Raw genomic sequence first — 25,488 nt, 5'->3', positions numbered from 1 at the left:
TTGATGGAGAGGGGATTTAGCACACAGGAGAGGGCTTGGCCTTTGAAAGAAGAAAGGACCCCTTTCCCTCTAACCAAAAGAGGTGAGAAGAGATGCATTTTCGGTGGATCAGCGAAGGCAGGAGGCTCTGACTGTGTGGCCTCTATTTTCTCTTTGGATTCTGAGAACATCCCATGCCAAGGGTGAGGGATGTGGAGATTGTGTGGGAGGTTTGAGGAGAAGTCTGTGTTTGGAATTTGCAACATGGAGCCTGCGAGAAGGAGCTCACCAGAGGCAAGAGAAAGCCCTGTGGAGCATCTTGGATGGACCAGCTTGTAGGGACACCAGGCAGTGTAGCGATAGGATTCTTTCCCACATGACTCTGAAACCCTCATGGTCGGATTCTGCCAGGGCCTGGGTCACTAAGGAAGGATGGAAAAGATGTCAAAGAGGCACAGGAAATGGAGTTGTTGATAAACATGTCACGGAAGAGATTAACTAGAGAGTGGGTTGTCTACAGATCAGAATTTGGGGTCTCAGGTCTTAGTGAAGTCAAAGAGCACGTTTAGAGGGAAGAAGTGGAGACCTTGGTCTGAGTAGGATTTGTTTCTTTTTTTAAAAAAAATTTATTTATTTTATTTATTTATTTTTGGCTGCGTTGGGTCTTTGTTGCTGTGCGCAGGCTTTCTCTAGTTGCGGCGAGTGGGGGCTACTCTGTTGCGGTGCGTGGGCTTCTCATTGCAGTGGCTTCTCTTGTTGCAGAGCACGGGCTCTAGGCATGTGGGCTTCAGTAGTTGTAGCACGCGGGCTTCAGCAGGTGTGGCTCATGGGCTCTAGAATGCAGGCTCAGTAGTTGTGGCGCACGGGCTTAGTTGCTCCGCGGCATGTGGGATCGTCCCGGACCAGGGATCGAACCCATGTCCCCTGCATTGGCAGGCGGATTCTCAACCGCTGCGCCACCAGGGAAGCCCCTGAGTAGGATTTCTGAAGCGCTTGAGGAGGTACAAATACGAGTGATGACAAGGCCCAGGGTTGCCAAAAAAAAGAGACCTAGAGGGATAAGATGAAGGGCACAAAGAGATCGAGGAACCAAGAGATCAAGGCTAGACATCATTGAGGACGATGGGAGGGTTGAAGACAGAGATCTCTGCATTAGAGGAGCTGATATAAGGGGACTAGGGGAATGCCTGGGCTTTCTGGGGGTGGGAAGTATAGGGATGGAGAGAAGGGGAATAACATGTCCATGTCCTCATCCTCAGAACCTATAAATCTGTTACCTTACATAGCAAAAGGGATTTTGCAGATGTGATTAACTTAAGGATTTTGAGATGGGGAGAGCATCGTGAACTATCCAGATAGGATCAGTGTAATTGCAAGTGTCCTTAAAAGAGAAAAAGGAGGCTGGGGTCAGCAGAAGAGATGTGAAGATTGTGGAAGCAGAGGTTTGAGTGATGCGATTGCCAGCTTTGAAGATGGAGGAAGGGGTCACAAACCAAGAAATGCAAGCAGCCAATAGAAGGTGGAAAAGGCAAGGGAACAGATTCTCTCCTGGAGCCTCCAGAGGGAATGCAGACCTGCTGACACCTTGATTCAGCCCGGTGAAATCCATTTTGGAGTTCTGTTTATGCTAAGACAATAAATTTGTGATGTTTTATGCCCCTTAGTTTGTGGTAGTTTGTTACAGCAGTCATAGGAAACCAATAGAGCTGGGAAGCTGATTGATGTGAGCTTTTTCAAAGGGAGGGCTTTTGAAAAAATGTGCAAGAGCAATGTGGCAGAAGCCTAAATCCAGGAGAAACTACCTCTGGCCATCAGATAGAGCATGTGTGCACAGATGCGCTGTCTCCACTTGCGAGGGCTGCAAGGCACAAGAGTCCTCCAGGGAAATCCAAGTTTTCAGTTGCAGCCAGGAAGGAGAGGAGGTAGTGAGTGAAAAGGTTAAGAGTGTAGAGGATTATTTTAAGTTTTGGCAATAGACCAAGACTTTCAAAGTGTACAATGTAAATACTTAGAGGTCAGGTCCTGGGAGAAGACTGAACTGAATAGGAATAAAAATGCTTAACAGGATCTGTGGCCTCCATGGGTAGCACGCTGTGCACATACCACGGGCCGTTGCTGAGAATCACAGGGAAGAGGAAGGCAGGGCCTTGAGTGAGGGCTAGGAAGGCCAGAGAGGGAACTTTGTTCAGCAGTTTTAATTAAAAGCTTTTTGACTCCCCCTTCAACTTAGCTGGCCAGTTTTCACACAGACTGCCTGCCTCTGGTGGTGTTAGTCATTCCAAAATTAAACGTTTGCTTTTTGAAAATTTATTTATTTTGGCTGCTTTGGGTCTTTGTTGCTGCGCGCCGGCTTTCTCTAGTTGCGGCGAGCGGGGGCTACTCTTCATTGCGATGCGAGGGCATCTCATTGCGGTGGCTTCTCTTGTTGCGGAGCATGGGCTCTAGGCACATGGGCTTCAGTAGCTGTGGCACGTGGGCTCAGTAGTTGTGGCTTGCGGGCCCTAGAGCACAGGCTCAGTAGTTGTGGCACACGGGCTTAGTTGCTCCGCGGCATGTGGGATCTTCCCAGACCAGGGCTTGAAGCTGTGTCCCCTGCATTGGCAGGCAGATTCTTAACCACTGCGCCACCAGGGAAGCCCTAAACATTTGCTTTTTAAAGGACTGGGACCAACTTTGTGCGGACCACATCACGTGCAATGCCAAGTCATCAATAACTGTCATAAACATGTCAAAGTATACTCGTTTCTTCACAAGCTATAATAAAAATTTGTTTCTGATTTTGAGAGAGTCTTGCCCATATTAGGCTCCTAAGTGCTCATTGGATTTAATTGAATTAAGATAAGTCATAAAGTGCTAGAAATCTTGGATTTGCTCCCTGTGAGAGCTAAATCAGAGAATCATGAAGGAGCTATGTGGAAGCGACCTTCTGTGCAAATGTCAGATTTATGACCTCAAACCCTTTAGCCCTGTTAGCTGGGCTCAACCACATGTGGGTCAAGGCTGTCCTTCTATACCTCTGGCAAAGACCTAGAACAAAAGCAGGTTTAGTTTCTTTCCACTAGGCCTACCCCCTGCATCCTGGCTTTTAGATATTACCACATCCATCATGAGGGGAGGCCGGAAGGGCACCCCCAAAGGAAAGAACAAAGGAAAGAGAGCATTTCTCTAGGGGAACTGGAGCAGAGCTGGCCTTGGCCACCCACCCTCTGGTCCTCACCAGGATGGGCATCCCTCCCAAGCAAATGGTCGCTCCCAAGTCTCTTTTACCACACTGGCAGCAAAGATAAGAAGAGTCCAAGAGAGACAACAATAAAAAGAGATAGAAATCCAAGAGACCAGCCATTGGCAAGGCAGAGTTTTTTGTTTTGTTTTCCATATCCTTTTCCATTATGGTTTATTACAAGATATTGAATATAGTTCCCTGTGCTACACAGTAGAACCTTGTTGTTTATAGATATAGTAGTTTGTCTCTGCTGATCCCAAACTCCTAATTTATCTCTCCCCCACCCCCTTTTCCCTTTCGTAACCGTAAGTTTGTTTTCTGTGAGTCTGTTTCTGTTTTGTAAATAAGTTCATTTATATCATATTTTAGATTTCACATATAAGTGATATATGATATTTGTCTTTGTCTGACTTACTTCACTTAGTTTGATAATCTTTAGGTCCATCCATGTTGCTGCAAAATACTTATTTATTTATTTGGCTGCGTTGGGTCTTAGTTGTGGTGTGCAGGCTCTTCTCTAGTTGTGGCATGCGGGCTTCTTTCTAGTTGTGGTGCACGGGCTTAGTTGCCCCACAACATGTGGGATCTTAGTTCCCTGACCAGGGATCGAACTCACATTCACCTGCATTGGAAGGCGGATTCTCAACCACTGGACCACGAGGGAAGTCCCTATATTGCATCTTCTTTATCCATTCATCTGTTGATGGACATTTGGGTTGCTTCCCAAATGTAAATAGTGCTGCTATGACCATTGCAGTGCATGTATCTTTTCTAATTAGAATTTTCTCTGGATGTATGCCCAGGGATTGCTGGATCATATGGTAGCTCTATTTTTAGTTTTTTAAGGAACCTCCATACTGTTTTCTACAGTGGCTGTACCAATTTACATTCCCACCAACAGTGTAGGAGGGTTCCCTTTTCTTCACACCCTCTGTAGCATTTATTATTTGTAGAATTTAAAAAATATTTATTTATTTATTTGGCTGTGCTGGGTCTCAGTTGTGGCATGCAGGATCTTCGTTGCCGTGTGCGGGATCTTTGTTGTGGCATGCGGGATTTTTAGTTGTGCCATGCAGGATCTTTAGTTGTGGCATGCGGGATCTAATTCCCTGACCAGGGATCGAACCTGGGCCCCCTGCATTGGGAGCGCAGAGTCTTAACCACTGGACTACCAGGGAAGTCCCATCCCTAGACTTTTTAATGATGGGGCAAGGCAGAGTTTTTAACCTTTGTTGATTATATCAAAAGTTCCACCCCTTCGCACCATGGCCCAATTTTGTCCTTGACTTTCACCCACAGAAAACTCTCTACCCGCATTGGGGTGGGTAAGAAGGTGGGGAACATTGAGTTTCTCCCTACAAACCAGCAAATACCATTCCCTTTCAAACTCCAAGCTCTTAAATTAAAAGTTATTGATATCTATGTGTGTTGTGTATACTTTCATCCGTTTGTTCCTTCTTGTGTACAAAGCTAATTAAATTAGAATTAGCTAATTAAAGCTAATTCTTTAATTAAGCACTCTTCACTCTTGTTAGAGGTGTTAGCATATTCAAGAACATTTTCTGCTCTTGGCTTCCCAGTGGACCAAGTCATGCATTTTCAGGAACCAGCTGGTATTGTTTATTTGTACAGTGTGTATCAGGTGTGAGAAGGATAATTTACTGCCTCTCAAATACCTATTTCTCCCCCTCCAAATGGGTGCACCTGCATCAGAACCCGGGGTGTCTGCACTCAATTATCACTAAAGACTGATCTCAGCTAGCTAACAAGTCTCCAAAGCCAGACACAGAGTCAGCTGTCTTGGAAATGCTTGTCTGTGCATCCTGAGGAGCTGTGCAGGCAGATGTGGGTGAGGACCCACCACATCTATAGATGTGCTATAGAAATGTGCTATAGAAATAGGATTGAGACACACAGAATCTCTGCAGTCTGCCTGCCAGATCACCGTGATGCTCAGTCTCATAGTAATAGTTATCCTCAGTGCAGGAAAAGCAAAAGGGTTATTCTGAATTATCTGATCACTTATCCTTTCATAAATATTGAGCTGGCTATTCTCAGGGCTGGTCCTTATCTTTCTGAGACCAGAATCTGCAACAGGGCCAATCAGATGAGCATGCGATCTGTATAGTTACACAGGATCCTTCATTAGAAAGGCCCCGTGCTTGGTTTAATGCTCTGTTGCTGCTGTCTTGAAATTCTTAACAATTTTTAAATAAGGGACTCAGCATTTTTATTTTGCACTGAGCTCTGCAAATTATGTAGCCTATCCTGGTCTCCAATACGGTTTCTTTGGTTGAAAATTTCTAGTTTCAGGCTTACTTCTCTAATCGTCTGAAACCCTATTCTGTGTGATTTTATTTATTGTGTCTCTATCCAGATTTCAGACTGCAGGTTTCCCAAGGGCATGGACTTTCTTATATCTTTTCCTCCAGGGCTTAGAAGAGGGGCTGACATATCATAAGTAGTCAGACAGTGTTTGTTGAATGACTGAATGCTTGAAAGAGGCCTCAGGGATATTCCCATAGCCAAGGTAACAAGCAGACTATTGGGATAGTGTCACATTTGGTAGCAAGTTCACCATAAAATGGTCATTAATTCTGGACACTCCTTCCCTACTTCCTCCTGAGCCACTTTTCTCTGTCTGAGTTGTAAGCTGCTTTAATGCTTGATTGCCCACACTGATTTTTTGTTCACCTGATTTCTGATTCCATAAGCTGAGCAGGGAACCTTGTAATGACCCAGACAACCATGTTAATGGGCAAGCTGAGTTGCCGTCGTCTGGGTTCAGGGGGACAGAGTTTTGACCTGGGGTGTGGGCACACCTTCACCCTGGCCAACTGAGCTGTGGGTCTTAGAGAAGTAAATGTGAGAGCAAACATTGTGACTTCTAAGATGGTTACATAAAGAGGTGCCATCCTGTCCACTCATGGCAGTTGGACCGTGAATGTGAGTACCAGCAGCCCCATAAGAGCTACATCTCTGTTGTGGGTCATTGTGGAGGTACTTCCCTTGGAATATTTAAGGTGCCCAGCCCAACAATTTTTACTTCATTTTAAACAAATTAGAGTAGAACAATTTAAAAATATTTTTTTTAATTAATTATTTTATTTTTAGCTGTGTTGGGTCTTCGTTGCTGTGCGTGGGCTTTCTTTAGTTGCGGCGAGTGAGGGCTACTCTTTGTTGCGGTGTGTGGGCTTCTCATTGTGGTGGCTTCCCTTGTTCCAGAGCAGGGGCTCTAGGCTCACGGGCTTCAGTAGTTGTGGCACATGGGCTCAGTAGCTGTGGCTCATGGGCTCTACAGCGCAGGCTCAGTAGTTGTGGCGCACAGGTTTAGTTGCTCCACAGCATGTGGGATCTTCCCGGACCAGGGCTCGAACCCGTGTCCTCTGCATTGGCAGGCGGATTCTTTTTTTTTTTTTTTTTTTTTTAACGCGGGCCTCTCACTGTTGCGGCCTCTCCCGCCGCGGAGCACAGGCTCCGGACGCGCAGGCTCAGCGGCCACGGCTCACGGGCCCAGCCGCTCCGCGGCACGCGGGATCCTCCCAGACCGGGGCACGAACCCGCGTCCGCTGCATCGGCAGGCAAACTCCCAACCACTGCGCCACCAGGGAAGCCCCTGGCAGGCGGTTTCTTAACCACTGCACCACCAGGGAAGCCCTAGAGGAGAACAATTTAAAGTAAACACCTATGTCTGGGGACCACAAATAGGATTCATTTCCAAAGACAGCCTGTATTGAATAGAGTTTTAAGACAGAAGAAAGTGTGGGGATGAATTAGGAATGCCTGCATGGACACTTACACTTGCATTTATTGAGAGTCTAGCACAGTACTGGATACACAGTAAATGCTCTATTCGCATTTATTGACTGAATAAATAAATCAATGAAGATTTGCCATTGAAGAGGGGCTTCAGAACATGTCACCCAAAATATGCCCGTTGGCGTATTGATGACTATTCTGAGCCGAAGGCATCTGAGAAACGGCAGATGCAGGAAGGCCTCTATGACCTCCCCCTTTCTACCTAAAAGCCGGTCATAAAATTTCCCATGTGAAAGATGCCCTCCATGCACCAGGAAGAGAAGAACATTCTTATCACCAGAGACTGGGAGTCAGTGCCTAAAAGGACCTGTACAAACAAACCTACTAAAATAACCCTGATCTTCCATTAGTTTCCCCCATATGTTTCCTAGTCACTGTCTCACAATTTACTGCCTCCCAGCTCAAGCCCCTTTGTCTTGTCAAATTCTCAAAATTTATAGTTCTTCACATAAAATGGTATATAAGCTTTTTGGCCTAATGAGATTTTGGCCTCCTTCGTGTCTTTATTTTTGTTCTGAAGACGACTGCATACACGTAAAAATGTTCAACAAAATGTGTACGCTTTTCTCCTGTTAATCTGTCTTATGTTGGTTTAATTCTTAGACCCTGCCACAAAACCTAAGAGGGTAGAAGGACGTTTTTCCTCCCTTTACACTGTCAATGCTCCGAGTATGTCCTTGGAAATAACTACGTAATTTTAACGAGTTCTTCAGCCTGAGCTTCAGTTTCCTTAGCTGTGAAAAAGACTTGAAATATCTTCTAGTCCTATTATTCTGTAATATCCTGTGATCATACCAATCTCTTTGTAAAATGAAGACAGCTTGTGTTAAACAATGTCCCCCTCCAAATCCATTTGGTCTGTGTATGCTTAAGGCTCCTATTTCTTTAAAGCCCTGCTGTGGGAGCCTGTCTTAATTTCTTTCTTCTCTCTTTCTTTTCTTTTTTTAGTTTTTTTTTAAAAAAACATTTATTATAGAAAATTTCATATATATATACATATATATGTATATATGTACATACATATATATGTGTGTGTATATATATATATACATACACAAGTAAAAAGAATAGAATAATTAACCTCCATGTACCCATCTTTCAACTTCAACAATTATCTGCTCATGGACAAGCTTGTTTCATTTTTACTTCCATTGCCACCCTCTCCCACAAACTGGATTGCTTAAAAGCAAACTCTAGATAGCAGATCATTTAATACATTCAAATTTCAGTATAATGCTTCAAAAGATAAGGATTCCTTTTTAAAAATATAATCACAATTTTTTTCTGCCTTAATTTCCAGTGCAGCGAAATATATAGCATATTTGTCAAAGAATTGTCAGAATACATTTCTTTTGAATCTGGGTTGTAGCAAGTCTCGACTGTGGCTAATGCTGAGAGATGGGGATTTTAAGAATTACATCTTGAAGTGACCACTGTGACTTATGACCCAAACTCACAAGCTTGTTTCTTTAATGTTTTGTAAATCTAAGAGATGTATGTCCTCTCCAGAGATTTGGTACTCTTCACGGTAAAAACTGGAAACAGAGACATTTGCTTTTGACTATGGCTTCTATAGAGGGGGCTAAACCAAGAATATAATTAATTGCTTACTACATTTTTCTCTTTCGTCTTCCCAGCACCTCCCCTCAACTCATATCCAAACAATATGCTCCCTCCTAACTTCAAAAGAGCCTGCCCAGGGAACTTCTTTAGAAGATGACCTACAAAGTCAGATAACCAGTAAGGGTATCTGGGGGGAACTGGGATATGATGGATTTGCCATTATTTTGTTTGTTTATTTTGAATCATTAAGGAATCAGGAAGTCGCAAGGATTCTATTATGGAGCTGGACCTCCTGCATCAGAGGAATTGTCTAACTTAATTTATGGAAAGCATCAGACATCAGGAAAGCTTATTGACCACACAGTCATTCACATGTGGAACTGACAACTGCCCTTATGGGGAAGCTTCCAGAACCCTGGGAACCCCTCCTGATCCACATGGTTTCTCCTTTAACCTACTCTGATCTCTGAACAGCTTCATTAGAGATTCATTCTTTGGAGTTAAGGTCTTGTCCCCTAATGAAAATAAAATGCTCATGGGAGAGAGAACACATTGAATGACAGTCAGCCATCATTTTTTTAAGTTTATTTTTATTGCAAAAGCAATATGCTTTTGTTGTTAAAAAACAAAACAAAACAGTACAGAGAAGGCTAAGCATCCCTTGATCAGGACCACAGTGTTGCACAAATTCACACTGACTTTTTAAAAATTTTTTATTGGGGTATAGTTGATTTACAATGTTGTGTTAGTTGCAGGTGTACAGCAGAGTGAATCTGTTATACATATACATATAGCCACTCTTTTTTAGATTCTTTTCCCATAGAGGCCATTACAGAGTATTGAGTAGCGTTCCCTGTGCTATACAATGATATACACACTGACTTTTCACACATGGGTTATGCAGCGTTATTTATTTATTTATTTTATTTTTGGCTGTGTTGGGTCTTCCTTGCTGTGCGGGGGCTTTCTCTAGTTGTGGCGAGCAGGGGCTACTCTTTGTTGTGGTGCGCGGGCTTCTTGAGGTGGCTTCTCTTGTTGTGGAGCACAGGCTCTAGGCACACAGTCTTCAGTAGTTGCGGCAACGGGCTCAGTAGTTGTGGTGTGCGGGCTCTAGAGCACAGGCTCAGTAGTTGTGGTGCAGGGGCTTAGTTGCTCCACGACATGTGGAATCTTCCCGCACCAGGGCTCGAACCCATGTCTCCTGCATTGGCAGGCGGATTCTTAACCACTGCACCACCAGGGAAGACCCAGTTATGCAGGGAAGCCCCTGAGATCCTGCCCCTCTGGGACCACCCACTCCTTTATCCCAACTCTATCCTCCTGCTAGAGGGAAACATTTCTATTAGCTCAGTAGAAATCCTCTAGACCTTTTTCTGTGCATTTGCATATGAGGATATGTACCCACAGAACACAAGGAACTATTTTGTGTTGTGTTCCTTGTTATTTAAATGATAAGGTAATGAATATATCATTCGGAGACGTAGTTTTTAAAACTTTACTTGGAGATCTTCCCATATCAGTGTAGGTATTTTTATATATGAAAACATTCAACCCATTTCACACGTGGTTGAAAAGATCAAATAACACAGAAGACATAAAAGCAGGTTTCGTCCTTCTTAATACTCCTTTCTCTTGGTCCCATGTCTTGAAAACCACTTGGAAAACTTGTGCTTTAAATTCTCCTAACAGTTACTTTTATTTCTGTAAAATATATTTCTTGATTTAACAACTTGTAACATTGTGCGTTAACTTCCTGTTATGATGGGTGAGGATTTAACTTCTTCTCACTACCCTGCGTACCTGCTTCCCCTCCAGACACAGCTATAGTACCACTACCTCCACTGCTCACACCTGTACCTTCAAACCACCAACTCAACCTACACTCTTTTCCGTCAACGTAGACTGTGCCTCTCAAATTTCTGTTTTGAAAGACAGTGATAAGGTAATTGAGCGTGTCCCCTCTTTCACAGCAGATCTCCATCAAATTTTTTCTTGCCGAGACTGATATCGTTACATTTTATTGTGTCACCATAATCAATTTTCCATGATTGATCTATGGGTTGGTTTTAAGCTGAAAAACAACAAACAGCATGTGCATTATAAAACCCAGGGATATAGTGCTCCTGGCCCAACTCAGCAGTGCTGCCCATTGTACTTCTGTTCTTGAGATCTGTGGTCAGAGCTCCTGTACATTCAGGAGACACTCAGGAGCTTCAATTAGAAATGAATTCTCTTGGGGCTTCCCTGGTGGCGTAGTGGTTAAGAATCCACCTGCCAACGCAGGGGACATGGGTTCAAGCCCTGGTCTGGGAGGATCCCACATGCCACGGAGCAACTAGGCCGTGCACTACAACTACTGAGCCTGCACTCTAGAGCATGTGAGCCACAACTACTGAGCCCATGTGCCACAACTACTGAAGCCTGAGCGCCTACAGCCCATGCTCTGCAACAAGAGAAGCCACTGCAAGGAGAAGCCCCCACTCGCTGCAAGTAGAGAAAGCCTGCGTGCAGCAACAAACACCCAATGCAGCCAAAAATGAATAAATAAATAAATAAAAAGAAATAGAAATGAATTCTCCGCCTCCTCCTCCTTTAGACTCACCTTTTATACTCACATTTTCCTCTTCCACTGTCTGTCTTTTATTCACACTTCCTGTTTTAGGCCCCTGTCCTCTCTCCCACTCTTCTTTTCCTTTGCTTCACCCAGCTGGGAGCCTCTTCTGGATTCAGGCAGGCTGTATTAGTTTTGGCTTCCTTTGCTCTGTATCAACAGTCCTCTCTCCACTCTCTGTTTTCTAGAAATAGTTTTGAAGACTCTCCTATTCTCTCTGTTGTGGATTTATATGCTTTTGTTTATTCCTTTGCTGCCATTTTAATGGTATCTTAGGTGAGAAAGAAGATAAATACTTGTGCTTAATCTACCATCTTGAACCCAGATGTTCATATCTTACAGTAAACTGTTTGATCTCCTTTTCCAAAAGGAGAACAATCTGAGAGAGGATTTTTGAATGTAGAAGACAAAAAATAATAACTAAGTGTAAATAATATTTTCCAAATTCTCTTCACTTTGCTATGCATATGACACTATTGACCACTCCCTTTTTTGAAACCCTCTCCTCCCTTAACATTTGAGATCCTGTCCTTTTTGCTTTCTTCTCAACCTAAAACACTCTTTCACCAGCCCCTTTTTCTTTACTTGTCTCTTTAAAGATTCATCCTCTTTCTTCTCTCTCACTTTCTTGTTATAATACCCACAAGCCAAAGACTCTCCAAACCTTGATCTCCAGTGCCAACCTCTTCCCTGATCTCCAGACCTTCATTTCAGGCTGCCAAAAGAACATCTTTGCCTGAATGTTCCACAGGCATTGAAGACTCTACATGCTAAAAACTGGGTTTAGTATATTTCCATCATATCTTCTCTTCTGTGTGCTTATCTTGGTTAACAGAACTACCATCCAATGAGTTCCTGAAGCTAGAAATTTTGACTCTGTGGCAGACACTGGCCACAAACTTATTTCTCACTTTTCCATAGCACTGCTAAACTATGTTCCCCAGGTTCAATGCTATGAGGTATGGTCAATGGAATGTGGTAGGAAGTGATGGGTAAGCTCCAGGCCTAGCCCAAATGAAGTCTTTCTTGAGATCTTCCACTGTCTCCTTCTATGCCTCTTTGCTGGCTAGATGTTGTCACGGCTGGTTTTTTCCTCTGTGCATTCTGGAAAGGGCAATATCTCATTCTCCTTGACTCAGGAAGGGAAGTCACAGCTTCTGGAGGGATCATTACTGAGAATGCAGTGTGATGGATAATTACATGTGTTGATTTTGCTAGGCTATGATACCTAGTCGTTTAGTCAAATATTAGTCTATGTGTTGCTGTGAAGATATTTTTGTAGATGTGATTAACATTTAACAATGAGTAGACTTTAAGTAAAGCAGATTACCCTCCATAATGTGGATGGGCCTCATGTGATCCGTCGAACACCTTAAGAGCAAAGGCTGAGGTTTACTGAAGAAGAAATTGTGCCTCAGGCAGCATAGATGCCTTGCCTGAGTTCCCAGCCTGCTCGTCTGCCCGACACACTTTGGACTTGTCAGCCTCACAACTGCATGAACAAATTCTTTAAAATAAACCTTTCTCAATCTCCCTATTTTCCTGTGTATCTATCTAGCTATTGATCCCATTGGTTTCATTTCTCTGGTGAACACTAACTAGTACACCAAAGAGCAAGCCAGTTCCTTCCCATAGGATTCTTTTAACATTCCTATCACTATGTCAGTCTGGGACTGGATGTAAACTGTGTCTGTACACACACCAGATACTGCCCAAGGAGAGAGATAAGCCACAAAGCTTTTTAAAGAAGTGAACCATAATGGCCCCTTCCCTACCCCATATTCTGAGGACAGGACTCTGGAAAAATGTGCATCCGGAAGTTTGGAATATCTTCTCAGAAAGATCCCATTTCTCAAGCCCTCTCTCATCGCATATGTGTGCAAGAACCCAGAATGAGGATTGAGCTGGAGAACAGCAGGGATCCTAATGTAATTTGTAGAAGTCACTTTTGTCCTGACTAGGGCCCACGATACGATATATGGCTCTTCCTGAGAAGGAGTCAAGGAAGGAAGGAAAGGAAGGAAAGAAAAACACTAAAAATGTCGCCTGAGGCAGGGGTCCCCAACCTCCAGGCCACAGACTGTTACCGGGCCTGGACCGTACTACGAAGAAAGCAAAATTAAAAGTAGTTTTCAGGACTTCCCTGGTGGTGCAGTGGTTAAGAATCTGCCTGCCAATGCAGGGGACACGGGTCTGAGCCCTGATCTGGGAAGATCCCACGTGCCGCGGAGCAACTAAGCCCGTGCGCCACAACTACTAAGCCTGTGCTCTAGAGCCCATGCCCCCCCAACAAGGGATGCCGCCACAATGAGAAACTTGCTCACCACATGAAGAGTAGCCCCTGCTCGATGCAACTAGAGAAAGCCTGCATGCAGCAATGGAGACCCAATGCAGCCAAAAATAAATAAATAAATTTATTAAAAATAAATAAATAAAAAATTTTAAATGGGGCTTCCCTGGTGGTGCAGTGGTTGAGAGTCCACCTGCCGATGCAGGGGACACGGGTTTGTGCCCCGGTCCAGGAAGATCCCACACGCCATGGTGCGGCTGGGCCCGTGAGCCATGGCCGCTGAGCCTGCGTGTCTGGAGCCTGTGCTCCGCAACGGGAGAGGCCAAAACAGTGAGAGGCCCACATACCGCAAAAAAAAAAAAAAAAAAAAAAAAAAAAAAAATTAAATACACTTTATTATTTTTTTTAATCTATTTATTTGGCTGCTCCGGGTCTTAGTTGCGGCATGTGGGATCTTTGTTGCAACATGAGGAATCTTTAGTTGTGGCATGCAGTATCTTTAGTTGCAGCATGCAGGATCTAGTTCCCTGACCAGGGACCAAAGCTGGGCCCCCTGTATTGGGAGCATGGAGTCTTAGCCACTGGACCATCAGGGAAGTCCCAGCTCCACTTCTCACTCTAGTTCTAGTCCCCTTGCCCCTGCTCCCTAAAGGGCATCCACCCTTTGTCCATTCCAAACTGTCTCCTTTCTATGGTCCTAGCTTGTCTCACTCCAAATGGATGCAAGATGCCAGCTGTTGGACCTGCTTTCAAAGATTGCATAAATCACCTTCTGTTTCCTGCCTCCAAACTACTGCTGTCTACCTTCACTGACCCCTATTTTGCTCCACTCTTCCATATCCTTCTCTGCTCCTGCCTCTTCTTACTTTTTAACCACAACTCAAATTTTAGATATACACCCCATGGGTTAAATTATAGTTCCTGCCCTCCTGGCCCCATCACCACAGCCTCCATAAAAAACATTCTCATCTTTCTTCCTGGACCACCTCTCTAGTTGGGGTTATTTCTTACCCAGTCCCCACACAAAGGTAAGAATTCAGATATACTCATAGGTCTCACACTCTCATTTCCCAATATCAAAATCAAAGTCTTCAGCTTCCTCCAGTACTCCTCCCATTCCCAGTTCTCTGCTTCTAACTGCCATGGTTTGAAGCTTTAAAGACATTTTAAAATCAGCCTTTTCTTTCATGATCTAATTTCATTTAGCATCAAACCCCGATGCCTCTGTATTTCTACTTCATCTCTCTAAACCAGGACCTCGTCACCACTCACACAGTGGTTTCTACACGGTCTCCCAACCTCAGTTCTTCCTCCATCCATCCTGCATATCACAGCCATATTAATTTTCCTTAAATACCTCTTTCATCCTGCTATCCACTTACTCTAAAGACTTCAGGGCTTATTGTTTCCTAGAGCGTCATGTCTCTACTTGATGCCCTGTTGCAGAGGAGGGATGATGCTGAGTTGGGATACAGTTAGAATTCTACCATATATTAATATTAGCCCTAGAAGTTGGGCAAGTTAGCTAGCTTCCTTGAACCCTAGTTTTCTTATCTGTACCATGGTGATAATGTAAGAACACTTTAAGAAAAAAAACTATAAGCTCCTATATAAATATGAGATATAATTGGGGTGTTAACATACTCTTTATTCTAGGCTATAAGATTCCCCATAAACTGGTCCCCAGGAAGCTGGAAGATTTCCCTTAAATCCTGGTCTTGAAATTCCCAAGGCAGACGCTCCCAGGACATAGCCGGAGTCCATTGGATTGCCTCCAGATATTGAGTTTACTAAATTGTGACATTCCCTATTGGTCTTATTCTGGGTTAATAAAGTGGCTATAATCTGAGAAGAGGTGTCTTTGGGATCAGAAATAGGATTTTTGTGATCCTCACATTCAAAGGTGGTAATTAAAACCTCTGTAAAGTGCCCAGAGAGAGTGAGGTGATGAGAAGAGGACAGAGGGCAGAGCCTAGGGCAACACCAGCCCAGTCGAATCATTTATGAGATTTCCTAGAGCCTAGCTCAGTGCCTACAGGGTAGTAAGTACTTGATAAACATTTTTTAAAATTCCTCTTATTTACTTCACATCATTTTTAAAAATTTATTTTATTTTTATTTTTGGCTGCGTTGGGTCTTTGTTGCTGCGCACGTGCTTTCTCTAGTTGCAGCAAGCGGGGGCTACTCTTAGTTGTGGTGCACTGGCTTCTTACTGAAGTGACTTCTTTTGTTGCAGAGCACTGGCTCTAGGCAAGCAGGCTTCAGTAGTTGTGGCTCGCGGGCTTTAGAGCACAGGCTCAGTAGTTGTGGCACACGGGCTTAGTTACTCCACAGCATGTGGGATCTTCCCGGACCAGGGCTCGAACCTGTGTCCCCTGCATTGGCAGGCGTATTCTTAACCACTGCACCACCAGGGGAGTCCCTACTTCACTTCATTTTTTAACAACCATAATGCTGTTATCATCCATAAGAAGTGAACAATAATTTCCTAATATTATCGCATATTCATTTAATGTTGAAATTCAGAAAAGTAGTTTTGGTAATTCATGGGAATCAAAAGTTTTGCTTTAGGCATATTTTTAGATGCTTATTGGAAAACTAAAAAGATATGTTGTCTACTAAGGAGGTGATGATATGAATTTAGAGTTGGGGGAGAAATTGGAGTGAGAGATGTGAACTTTGGAGTCAACACCTATATGCAGAAGATGGTATTCAAAATTATTTATGGATGAGATTCCAAAGACAGAGTGTTCAGGGATTGGGCCTGGAGCCATGCCAACAGAAAAAAAATTTTAATTGCAGACCATTAAATAGTATGTATATATTTCATTCATTCATTGAACCAGCCACTCAATAGGTATTTATTAAATACCTAGAAAGGATTGGGTTATGTGCTGGTTATTGAGAATACTTTGATAATCAAAATAAACACTGTTCTGGGGGCTTAAACCTGGGGGTGGGGAGGTTGGAAACTGACCTTAATCAAGTAATCCTAACAGTACAATCACCAACATGATAATGCATAAACTAATCTGGAGTGTCAGGGAATGTGTTTCTAAGAAAGTTATATTTAAGTTAAGATCTAAAGACTGGCCAAGTCGTGGGATGTTCAGTAAATTCTTATCAGCAGTGACTGATGTCCTCTGCTAGCTGACCCAGTGAAGAGACTCTGGCATGGAATTTCTGGGAAAGAGGAAGCAAGGGCTGTGCCAGATGCAGGATGCTAGGCAACCACGTCCTTTTCTGCAAGTGAAGCCTGGTAGGGTATTTCAAATCACTCTGTGGAGGTTATTCCCCCCTGGGTACATAAAGTTGCCTTACTTAAGAAGGGTAATAATATTAAAAACCTGAGTTTGAAAATTACTTCGAAAAATATTGCAAAGGCACACACAAAGTTTAAGGCCCGTTTACACAATTACAAAGTTGTCCTCCTCAGTCACATACTTGGGCATGTCTTTGGGATAATCTCAGTGGAGACCCCTGTGTTTATAACCTGGCTAACACAGCATCCAGCACCATCCTGTCTGGGGAGAATACCGCACACTTTTGGCATCAGGCAAGAGACTTCAGCCTGGAACTAATACCTCCCCTTTATATAAAACCCAGCCCTGGGTTTTTACACCCTACAATATTATTAATTCTCTTTGCCATTTGAAGGACACAAAGCTAAGTAGGTTAAGGATTAAAAGGAGTACGTGAGAAAAGCAATTTTTCTTGTTTCACTTTTGTAATTTTAAAAGAAAATAAAGCTTAGAAAGACAGGATGGAATTTCCCGGTAGAAACCACAGGATCAGGTTGCAATGTAATTGTCATGGTAAACAATGTGCCTTAGTAGGAGCTCACTGAGTTCAACCATTAAAAGGTTGCTTCTAGTGGTTGCTAGAACTTTCCAAGGCTTTCCTCAGGCTAACCGTGAGGCTATGCCCTCTAGCTATCTTTTTCCTCTCCTCCTTTTTACACCTTGCATAAAAGAATGTTCTAATCATAAAGCAGTATGTACATGCAGGGATTAAAAATGAATTATGGAAGCAAATATGATACATGTGAGAAAAACAGACCGTGCTGCTTCTGTTTATCAGCAATATTTTCATCGTGCTTTTTTTTTTCTTTAATTCGTGTTTTCTTCTCATCTGTCTTTGAGCACATCACACACCTTTTGGGAAGCTGTCTCTTCATTAATCTTTCATGCTGTTTCTCAGAGCAATTTTGTATTTGATATTTTTACATTTTATAAATGTTGAGGGGGAACCATTGCAGAAAATATTAATGACTTCATATAATACAGTACTATGATGTCTTCTAAATAAATACCTGCGTCACAGCTAGATTGCAAAACTAGTTACATAGTCTGAAAGGGCAATTTTCTTAACATTTGAAGTTATTATTCTGTTTTTTTAATTTTCATTTCCTGCTCTTTTAATCAATGGATTCTTCCTTTTACTTAGCAAAGAGGTTTGATCCTCCAGTCTTCTTGAGTTTGCAAGTCTATGGAATCTCTATCATGCTGGAATGCACACAGCTCTGAAAACTGGTCTGGACCCACATAGGGCCTGCCTTGTCCTTGATCACCACAATTTATAAACCTCATCCCAGGCACTGTTTCTCTTTAGTGAGTAGTGTGTGTATGTGTGTGTGTCCCTAAATCTCATACAAAAGTACAGCATCTCAGGGTTTAAAGAACATCATCCCCAAACCAACATGCTTTTACTTTATGACTGTCCTTGTTCTGAAAACAGCATGTTTTCAAAAGGCATGAGGTTGAAGCAAGGGGATAAAAGAAGGCACAAAGTAAAGTAGAAAGAAGATAACATTGGCCATGATCAGAGAAGAAAGCAGGAAAAGGAAAAAGGCAACTGAGACTAAAATTAAACAGGAGATCCCATGGTCTCTTATTTTTAGAACTTCCCCAATTTGATTCTCTTCCCAATATTTGCTGGATTTGGTATAAAACTTTTTAGCATTTGCAGAAACAGCCTGGATGGAGAGTGCTTGGATGGAGCAGGTACAGGCCACATGGGGTTAGCCTCCTTTCAGGAGCTGGACATGAATTCCTTTATTCCATGACTTCTGTGGACACGTAACAAAAATACATTCAAACTAGCTTCACCAAAAATGGGAAATTCACTTGAATAGCGATTAAGGTATCTCCCAGCACCTAAGGCAGGAAGTCTGATGAGGGTTCACAGGGATGGAACCAGAAATCAAGGACCACAGCAGCTACTCTATATTGGGATCTGTGTGGGTTTTTTCTAGTTTCTGCACATCTCAGTTTTACTCCTCTCACTCTCTCTGTATACTAGCTTTCTCTGCTTCTCTGTGCACTGGGCCTCTCTCTTTCTTTGCCTGTTCTCTCGGTTCCAAGGTCCCTGGTAAACTGATTAGCAACACAATACCCAAACTAAAAATGCTGGGCATAGAAAAGCTTTTAGGCTCATGCCAACCAGTGAATGGCCTCCCTCTGGATCAGGTGTCCCCTGTTATCCAATCAACTGAAGCTAGTGGCAGGGGCAGGGTTACATTATACAAACTTGACTTTACCATTGGGAATCCTTCTCAGAGAAGAGGGATTTGGTGCGGCAGAATTTCCAAAAGCTATCCATTACACTCTCATGCCTTAATTTTCACTTACTGTTTCAGCTCTGAGGAGAACTCTAGAGGGGAGAGAGGAAGTGAGAAAGTCCTGGCTTGTCCACTGAAATTCTGACACAAAGTATCCAGACACTGGCAAATATTTTTTGAACAAAAGAGAAAGGAGACAATGTAATGTAGGAGAGGAAAAGCAGAGGGTGGTAAGCATGGGTGATAGTATTTAGTTTCATAGTCACTCTCTTGCAATGGTCTTTTAAAATTATTCTCATTTGGAAATGACTCCAAAGTGACTGCTGTACCCATACACAAATGTATACATACTCAACATCATTGGACTTCAGGGAAATGCATATTAAAGCCACCTTGAATATAATTTCACACCCAGTAGAATGGCTAAAATGAAAAGGATTGACAATTCTAAGTGAGGGTGAGAGTGTGGAGAAAATGGGAACCCTCATACGTTGCTGGTGGGAGTGTAGAATGGTACAGCTTTGAAAAACTCTTCGGTTACATATAAACCTACCCTATGATCCAGCAATTTCATTCCTAGGTATATACCCAAGAAAAATGAGTGTCTGTATCTGCTGAAAGACATGTGCAAGAATGTTTATAGAAGCTTTCTTCTCCTCCTACCCCTTCTCCTCCTCTTCTCCCTACCGCCTCCTCTCCCTACCCCTGTCCCCCTCCTCTTGGGGACTGCCCAGTCTGTGGGCTGAAATGTTGATGGCCGGCACTCTCATGACATCATATCAATAGATGACATCAACAGTGGTGTGGTGGAATGCCCAGCTAGTTAAGAACTACCAAAAAAATTTTTTAATAAAGGGTTATTTGACAACCAATGGAAAAAAATTTCATTTCCCTTCCCCCACCCCTCCCTCTCTTTCTCCTTCTCCTTCTATCTTTCTGTTATTTATATGAAAAATGACATTACGAAATCATTGTTATATGAGGAGTATAGTACATTTTCTATTGCTGCAGTAATAATACCATAAACTTGGTGGCTTACACAATACAAAATTTATTATCTTACAGCTTTGGATGTCCAGAGTCCAAAATCAGTATCACTGCATTAAAATCAAAGTGTTGCCAGGCTAGTTCCTCCAGTAGGCTCTAGGGGAAATTCAGCTTCCTTACTTTTTCCAGCTTCTAGCTGCCACTTGCATTCTTTGGCTCATGGGACCAACTTCTTCCAGCTTCAAAGCCAACAATGTAGCATCTGACTTCTTTCCATCATCACATCTGTTTCTCTGACCAAACCCAGGAAAGTTTCTCTGATTTTTAAGGATTCCTGTGATTAGATTGAGCTCACCTGGGTAATTCTGGGTAATCTCCCCATCTTGTACCCTTAATCATATCTGCAAAGACCCTTTTGCCATTTAAGGAAACATATTCCAGGGATTAGGATGTGCATATCTTCGGGGGCCATTATTCTGTCTCCCACAAAGAGACAATCAAAAACATTATAGAGGTGTGTCAGGCAATTAATTAATTAAAATGTTTATTATTCTGGATTTTGTGATGTTTGTTACTTGTCTTTATAATATTTGTTATTTATTATAATTTCCCTTCTCATTCTTTCTCTCAAATATTCTCTTTTATACCTAATTATAATTTGAAATTTTATATTCTTTTTATTAAAGAAGACTCCCCCAATTGTATAAGCCTCAGATCCCACATAAGCTGACTGATGGCACTTCTACTCACCCACTGACTCAACTAAGACTTTGATGAAATTTCTCCCACTGCAAGCTGGGGAGAGTTTGCTGTTGGCTGGGGCAGGTGACCTGTGGGCTCAAGGACCAGCAAGGGAACTAGGAAAGTGCAGAAGTGTCTCACACAGTGACCCACTTTCCAGCTGTGACCCTGGAGAGTTGCTTCCCCATAGAAGCTTTATTTTTAATAACCCCAAACTATAAAACAATCCAACTGTTAACCACAGTACAATGGATAAATAAACTGAGATTTTATATAATGGAATACTACACAACAATAAAAAGGAATGAACTTCTGCTACATGCAACATGGATGAAGCCCATAGTTATAGCTTTGATTAAAAGAAGCCTAAGACAAAAGAGTACATGCTATAAGTACATAGTGCATGATTCTATTTATATGAGGTTCAAGAATTGATTATAGATGTCAGATTAATAGTAACTTTTGAGGGATTGTTGACTGATGAGGGCATGAGGGAACCTCATGGGGTGACAGAAATATTCTATATCTCGATCTGAGTGTAGACCTGTAAAAATTAATTGGACTGAACACCTTAAAATTGTTTTTTACTCTACATAAGTTATACTTAAATTTTAAAAAGTATCCATTTTGTTCTCTTCATACAGAAAGACCTTGGTAGGATTTCTCCAGGGCCATAGAGAATGCTACCAGAACCATTTTGGTCCTTTCCCTTGCAGTACTCAAATATACCAATCTGACACCACAACGCTCTTCTAAATACTGCTTCTAAACATTTTGGCTTGATGAAATCAAATGAACAGATAATAATAGAACTGTCCCTTGAGTCTTGTCTGGAGCAGTGGACTGGGCAGGGAGTAGTATTTTGGTGTTTGGCAACATGGCATGCAGGTGTGTTAGTTAGTTGGCATGTTAGTTAGCTCAGAGCCTGTCTTGGCTAGAACTATACTGGTATCTCTACGTTTCTCTTCCCCTGGTTTTTGACAGGAGAATGCTTTGTGAAAGGAGGTAATCAAGGGGTCCTGGAGGCCAGTAGGACTCTTCTTCATCTTCAGTGCCTTTTCCTAAGGAGCTAAGTTTGTGCAATAGCTAAGCGCACCCAGAGGTACATAATCTTCCCTCACATTCCATCTCTGCTGGGTCCTTCCTCCGTGCCATGTCATGTCCTGGACAGGCGCTTGTTATGAGTTTCCAGGCCCTGGCAAGATTGAGCTTTTCTTTGTGAACCTTAGGGTGGGCCCTTTTAATTAATCTCCAAAGCATCTGGATCCTGTTTCTCAACACAGGTTAAATAACTAAGCTTCTTGAGCCCCTCTATCTAAGCTCCATGAGAATGAAAGAGTGAACTGCTTTCTGAGGGATTCGTCTCAACTCCATAATACCTTCCTTATATGAGTTGACAAGGTGCTGGGTTCCATTCCCAGGACTGGAAGCCACCACAGAGTGGGGGATTGTTTTAATTTCTGAAATGGGATCAAGCAGAAGCTTGTGTGAAATCTCTTTGAGAGGAAGTTGAAGGTTTTCGCTTCTCTGTTTTTGATAGCCTTGTGTTTGCCACTCCCTGCACCCTCTCTGCCTTCTCGCTCATTTCCTCTGTGTCCTTTCTCTGAGGCACCCTTCCTACTTTTAAGCTGAACTTTGCTAATGATTCTCTCCCATCAGTTTTATCTCCTAACACCCTTTCCTGTGGCATCACTTTTCTCGTAGGAGAGCTAGACCAGACCACCCCATACTCTGCACACCTCTTTTATTTCCCCTCCTCTACTCTGCGCCCTTTTCACAGTTTGACTACAGAGAGTTTTGAGAACCATTTACATTGACACCTTCATTTATTTAAATCAAGACATGTTTTGTGAGAAACACACAATCTGTTTTTCATTTTAACCAAAATTCACCAGCAAGATTTGTTAGATGAACTTTGTGTACCTTCCAGTTTGTTTAAGGAGTGTTTGATTGTTTGTTTATTTACTTATAATGAAGTATAGTTGATTTACAATATTGTGTTAGTTTCAGGTGTATGGCAAAGTGATTCAGTTTTATATATATATATATATATACACACACATATATATTTCAGATTATATATATATATATTTCAGATTATTTTCCATTGCAGGTTGTTACAAGTTATTGAATATCTTATATATATTCCTGTGCTATATAGTAAATCCTTGTTGCTTATCTATTTTATATATAGTACTTTGTATCTGTTAATCCCATACCCCTAATTTATCTCTCCCCTCTCCCTTCCTCCTTTGGTAATCATAAGTTTTTTTCTATATCTGTGAGTCTGTTTCTGTTTTGTATATAGATTCATTAGTATTATTATTATTATTATTTTTTTTTGTGGTACGCGGGCCTCTCACTGTTATGGCCTCTCCCGTTGCAGAGCACAGGCTCCAGACGCACAGGCTCAGCGGCCATGGCTCACGGGCCTAGCCGCTCCACGGCATGTGGGAATCTTCCCAGACCAGGACACGAACCCGTGTCCCCTGCATCGGCAGGCGGACTCTCAACCACTGCGCCACCAGGGAAGCCCTGTATTACTTTTTAGACATAATATATAAGTGATATCATATAATATTTGTCTTCGACTTACTTCACTAAGTATAATATTCTCTAGGTCCATCCATATTGCTGCAAATGGCAATATTTCATTCTTTTTTTATGGCCAAGTAATATTCCACTCTCTCTGTCTATATATATGCCATATCTCCTTAAGCCAATTGTCCATTGATGGTCACTTCGATTGCTTCCATATCTTGGCTGTTGTAACTAGTGCTGCTATGACCATTGGGGTGCATGTATGTTTTTGAATTAGAATTTTTTGTCTTTTCCAGATATATGCCGAGGAGTAGGATTGCTGGATCATATAGTAGTTCTATTTTTAGTTTTTTAAGGAACATCCATACTGTTTTCCACAGTGACAGCACCAATTTACATTCCCACCAACAATGTAGGAGGGTTCCCTTCTCTCCATACTCTCTAAGGAGTGTTATTTTTTAATTTTATTTAATTAATTAATTTATTTATTTTTTTCCGGTACTCAGACCTCTCACTGCTGTGGCCTCTCCCGCTGCAGAGCACAGGCTCCGGATGCACAGGCTCAGTGGCCATGGCTCACGGGCCCACCCACTCCGTGGCATGTGAGATCCTCCCAGACCGGGGCACGAACCCGTGTCCCCTGCATCGGCAGGCAGACTCTCAACCACTGCGCCACCAGGGAAGCCCTCTAAGGAGTGTTTTTATGTCAGTTCTTTATCACTGGAAAATTTCCATATCATTGATATTTTTTTTAATTTGGAAATTTCAAACAAATACAACAGTATGATGAACTCCCATGGACCCATCATCCAACTTTAACAATTATCTATGATTTGTCAATCTTGTTTTAGTTATCCACATTTTCCTTTTCTGCAGTGTTTTAAAGCAAATCCCAGATACCATTTCATTTCCTTGTCCATATTTCAATGTATTGACTGAACTTTAACATTTACAATGAAACCCAAAGATAGAAGGTATAAGCAAACCATTAAAAATGTTCATAAAACTGTCCATTTTTATTGGTAAATTTGTTTGGAAATGTAAAGAGCTGATTTATTTATAGGATAACAAAGTTTCATTGAGTTTCATATTCTTGCAGAGCCCCAGAGATAGGAATTCATGATAAAAGGCATCTATTTTTCAACTAGCATTTATTCTTAGTGTTTCCCAGATATATCCACTTACCACATGTTCCTACCTTTCTTGAGGCCCATGGACGGGAAGCAAAAATTGACACTTCAAATAATAAGCGAGAGGGAAGATGGCCATCACACATCATAGTCTGTGGTTTACAACCAGTAGGGCAACTTATTTAGAAGTCTAAAATATCTTCATTTTTGAAATGTCAAGCTCACCCAGTGCCAAATGGTTATTTCATGTTACAGCATTCAAACAAACCAGAGACAATGGGAGGCACCATGCATCAGTAGGTCAGAAACAAAGAATAATGATGGTAGCTTTTCTGTAGGGTATTTTCTCATTTCTCAGCTCTTCTGTGCTTCCTTTTCCAATTGAGGTGACTTGTTTATTAAGCAGGTCTGGGGTCCCAGAATGAAAGCCTTGTTAGCTTAGATTCTTCTGAGTTCTGTGAAGAGAGCCAGAGAGGTCTCAATGGTTTCTACTGGAAAAAATGTTTTACTCTGTGTGAATTCTTTCCTCTGGGAATGAATTTGTTAGCTGGAAGCTGGGAGTTGGGCACTGGCTTGCCTCATTACAACTCTTCCTTTGAGGGCAGGGGTAGTAGAGAATGCCCTGTATTCATGAGAATTCTCAGGCCAATGGTGGAGGGTTGTGAATTTGGCTTACAATATGTAACAATGGCAGTCCCAATACGCATATATGGGAGGGGCTTCAAAGTCAGTCATCTGAGGGTTTGTCTTAAAATTGTGTTTGTCTAGTACTTTATGTAAAGTGTTGGAAGTGTCAGCTGTTTATATCAGAGACTGGGGCACCAATAGATTTCTGGGGGGCAGTGGAGAGCTTGAAGGCTTCCTGCTTCCTGTCTACATGTGAGCGAAATCCCATCATCTCTTCTCTCTACCCGGGTTTCTATAGCAAACTTTCTCCCAGTTGTTCTCTCCCAGAAGTCTTAGATGAGCTTTGCCTATGAGTGAAGCCATAGAGAGGCATGAGTACTATTACCATTTTTTTTTTTTTTTTTTTTTTTTTTTTTT

The 25,488-nt window shown here is 42.3% G+C and overlaps 1 non-coding gene and 1 pseudogene across 1 annotated transcript; one reads left to right on the top strand and one right to left on the bottom strand.

Moving 5' to 3' along the window:
- LOC114886175 overlaps nucleotides 1-25,488 on the top strand; it is a 122,350-nt pseudogene that overhangs the window by 1,512 nt on the left and 95,350 nt on the right.
- Nucleotides 4,308-4,380, bottom strand: TRNAG-CCC. The gene has a single exon. It is a non-coding gene; the product is annotated as a tRNA-Gly (tRNA).

The sequence above is a fragment of the Monodon monoceros genome, unplaced genomic scaffold (assembly GCF_005190385.1).
Source record: "Monodon monoceros isolate NGI ecotype Baffin Bay Population unplaced genomic scaffold, NGI_Narwhal_1 Super_Scaffold_6, whole genome shotgun sequence".
Taxonomy (NCBI): Eukaryota; Metazoa; Chordata; class Mammalia; order Artiodactyla; family Monodontidae; genus Monodon; species Monodon monoceros.
The sequence above is the reverse complement of the archived record's forward strand: the minus strand, read 5'-3'. Positions and strand labels throughout refer to the sequence as shown.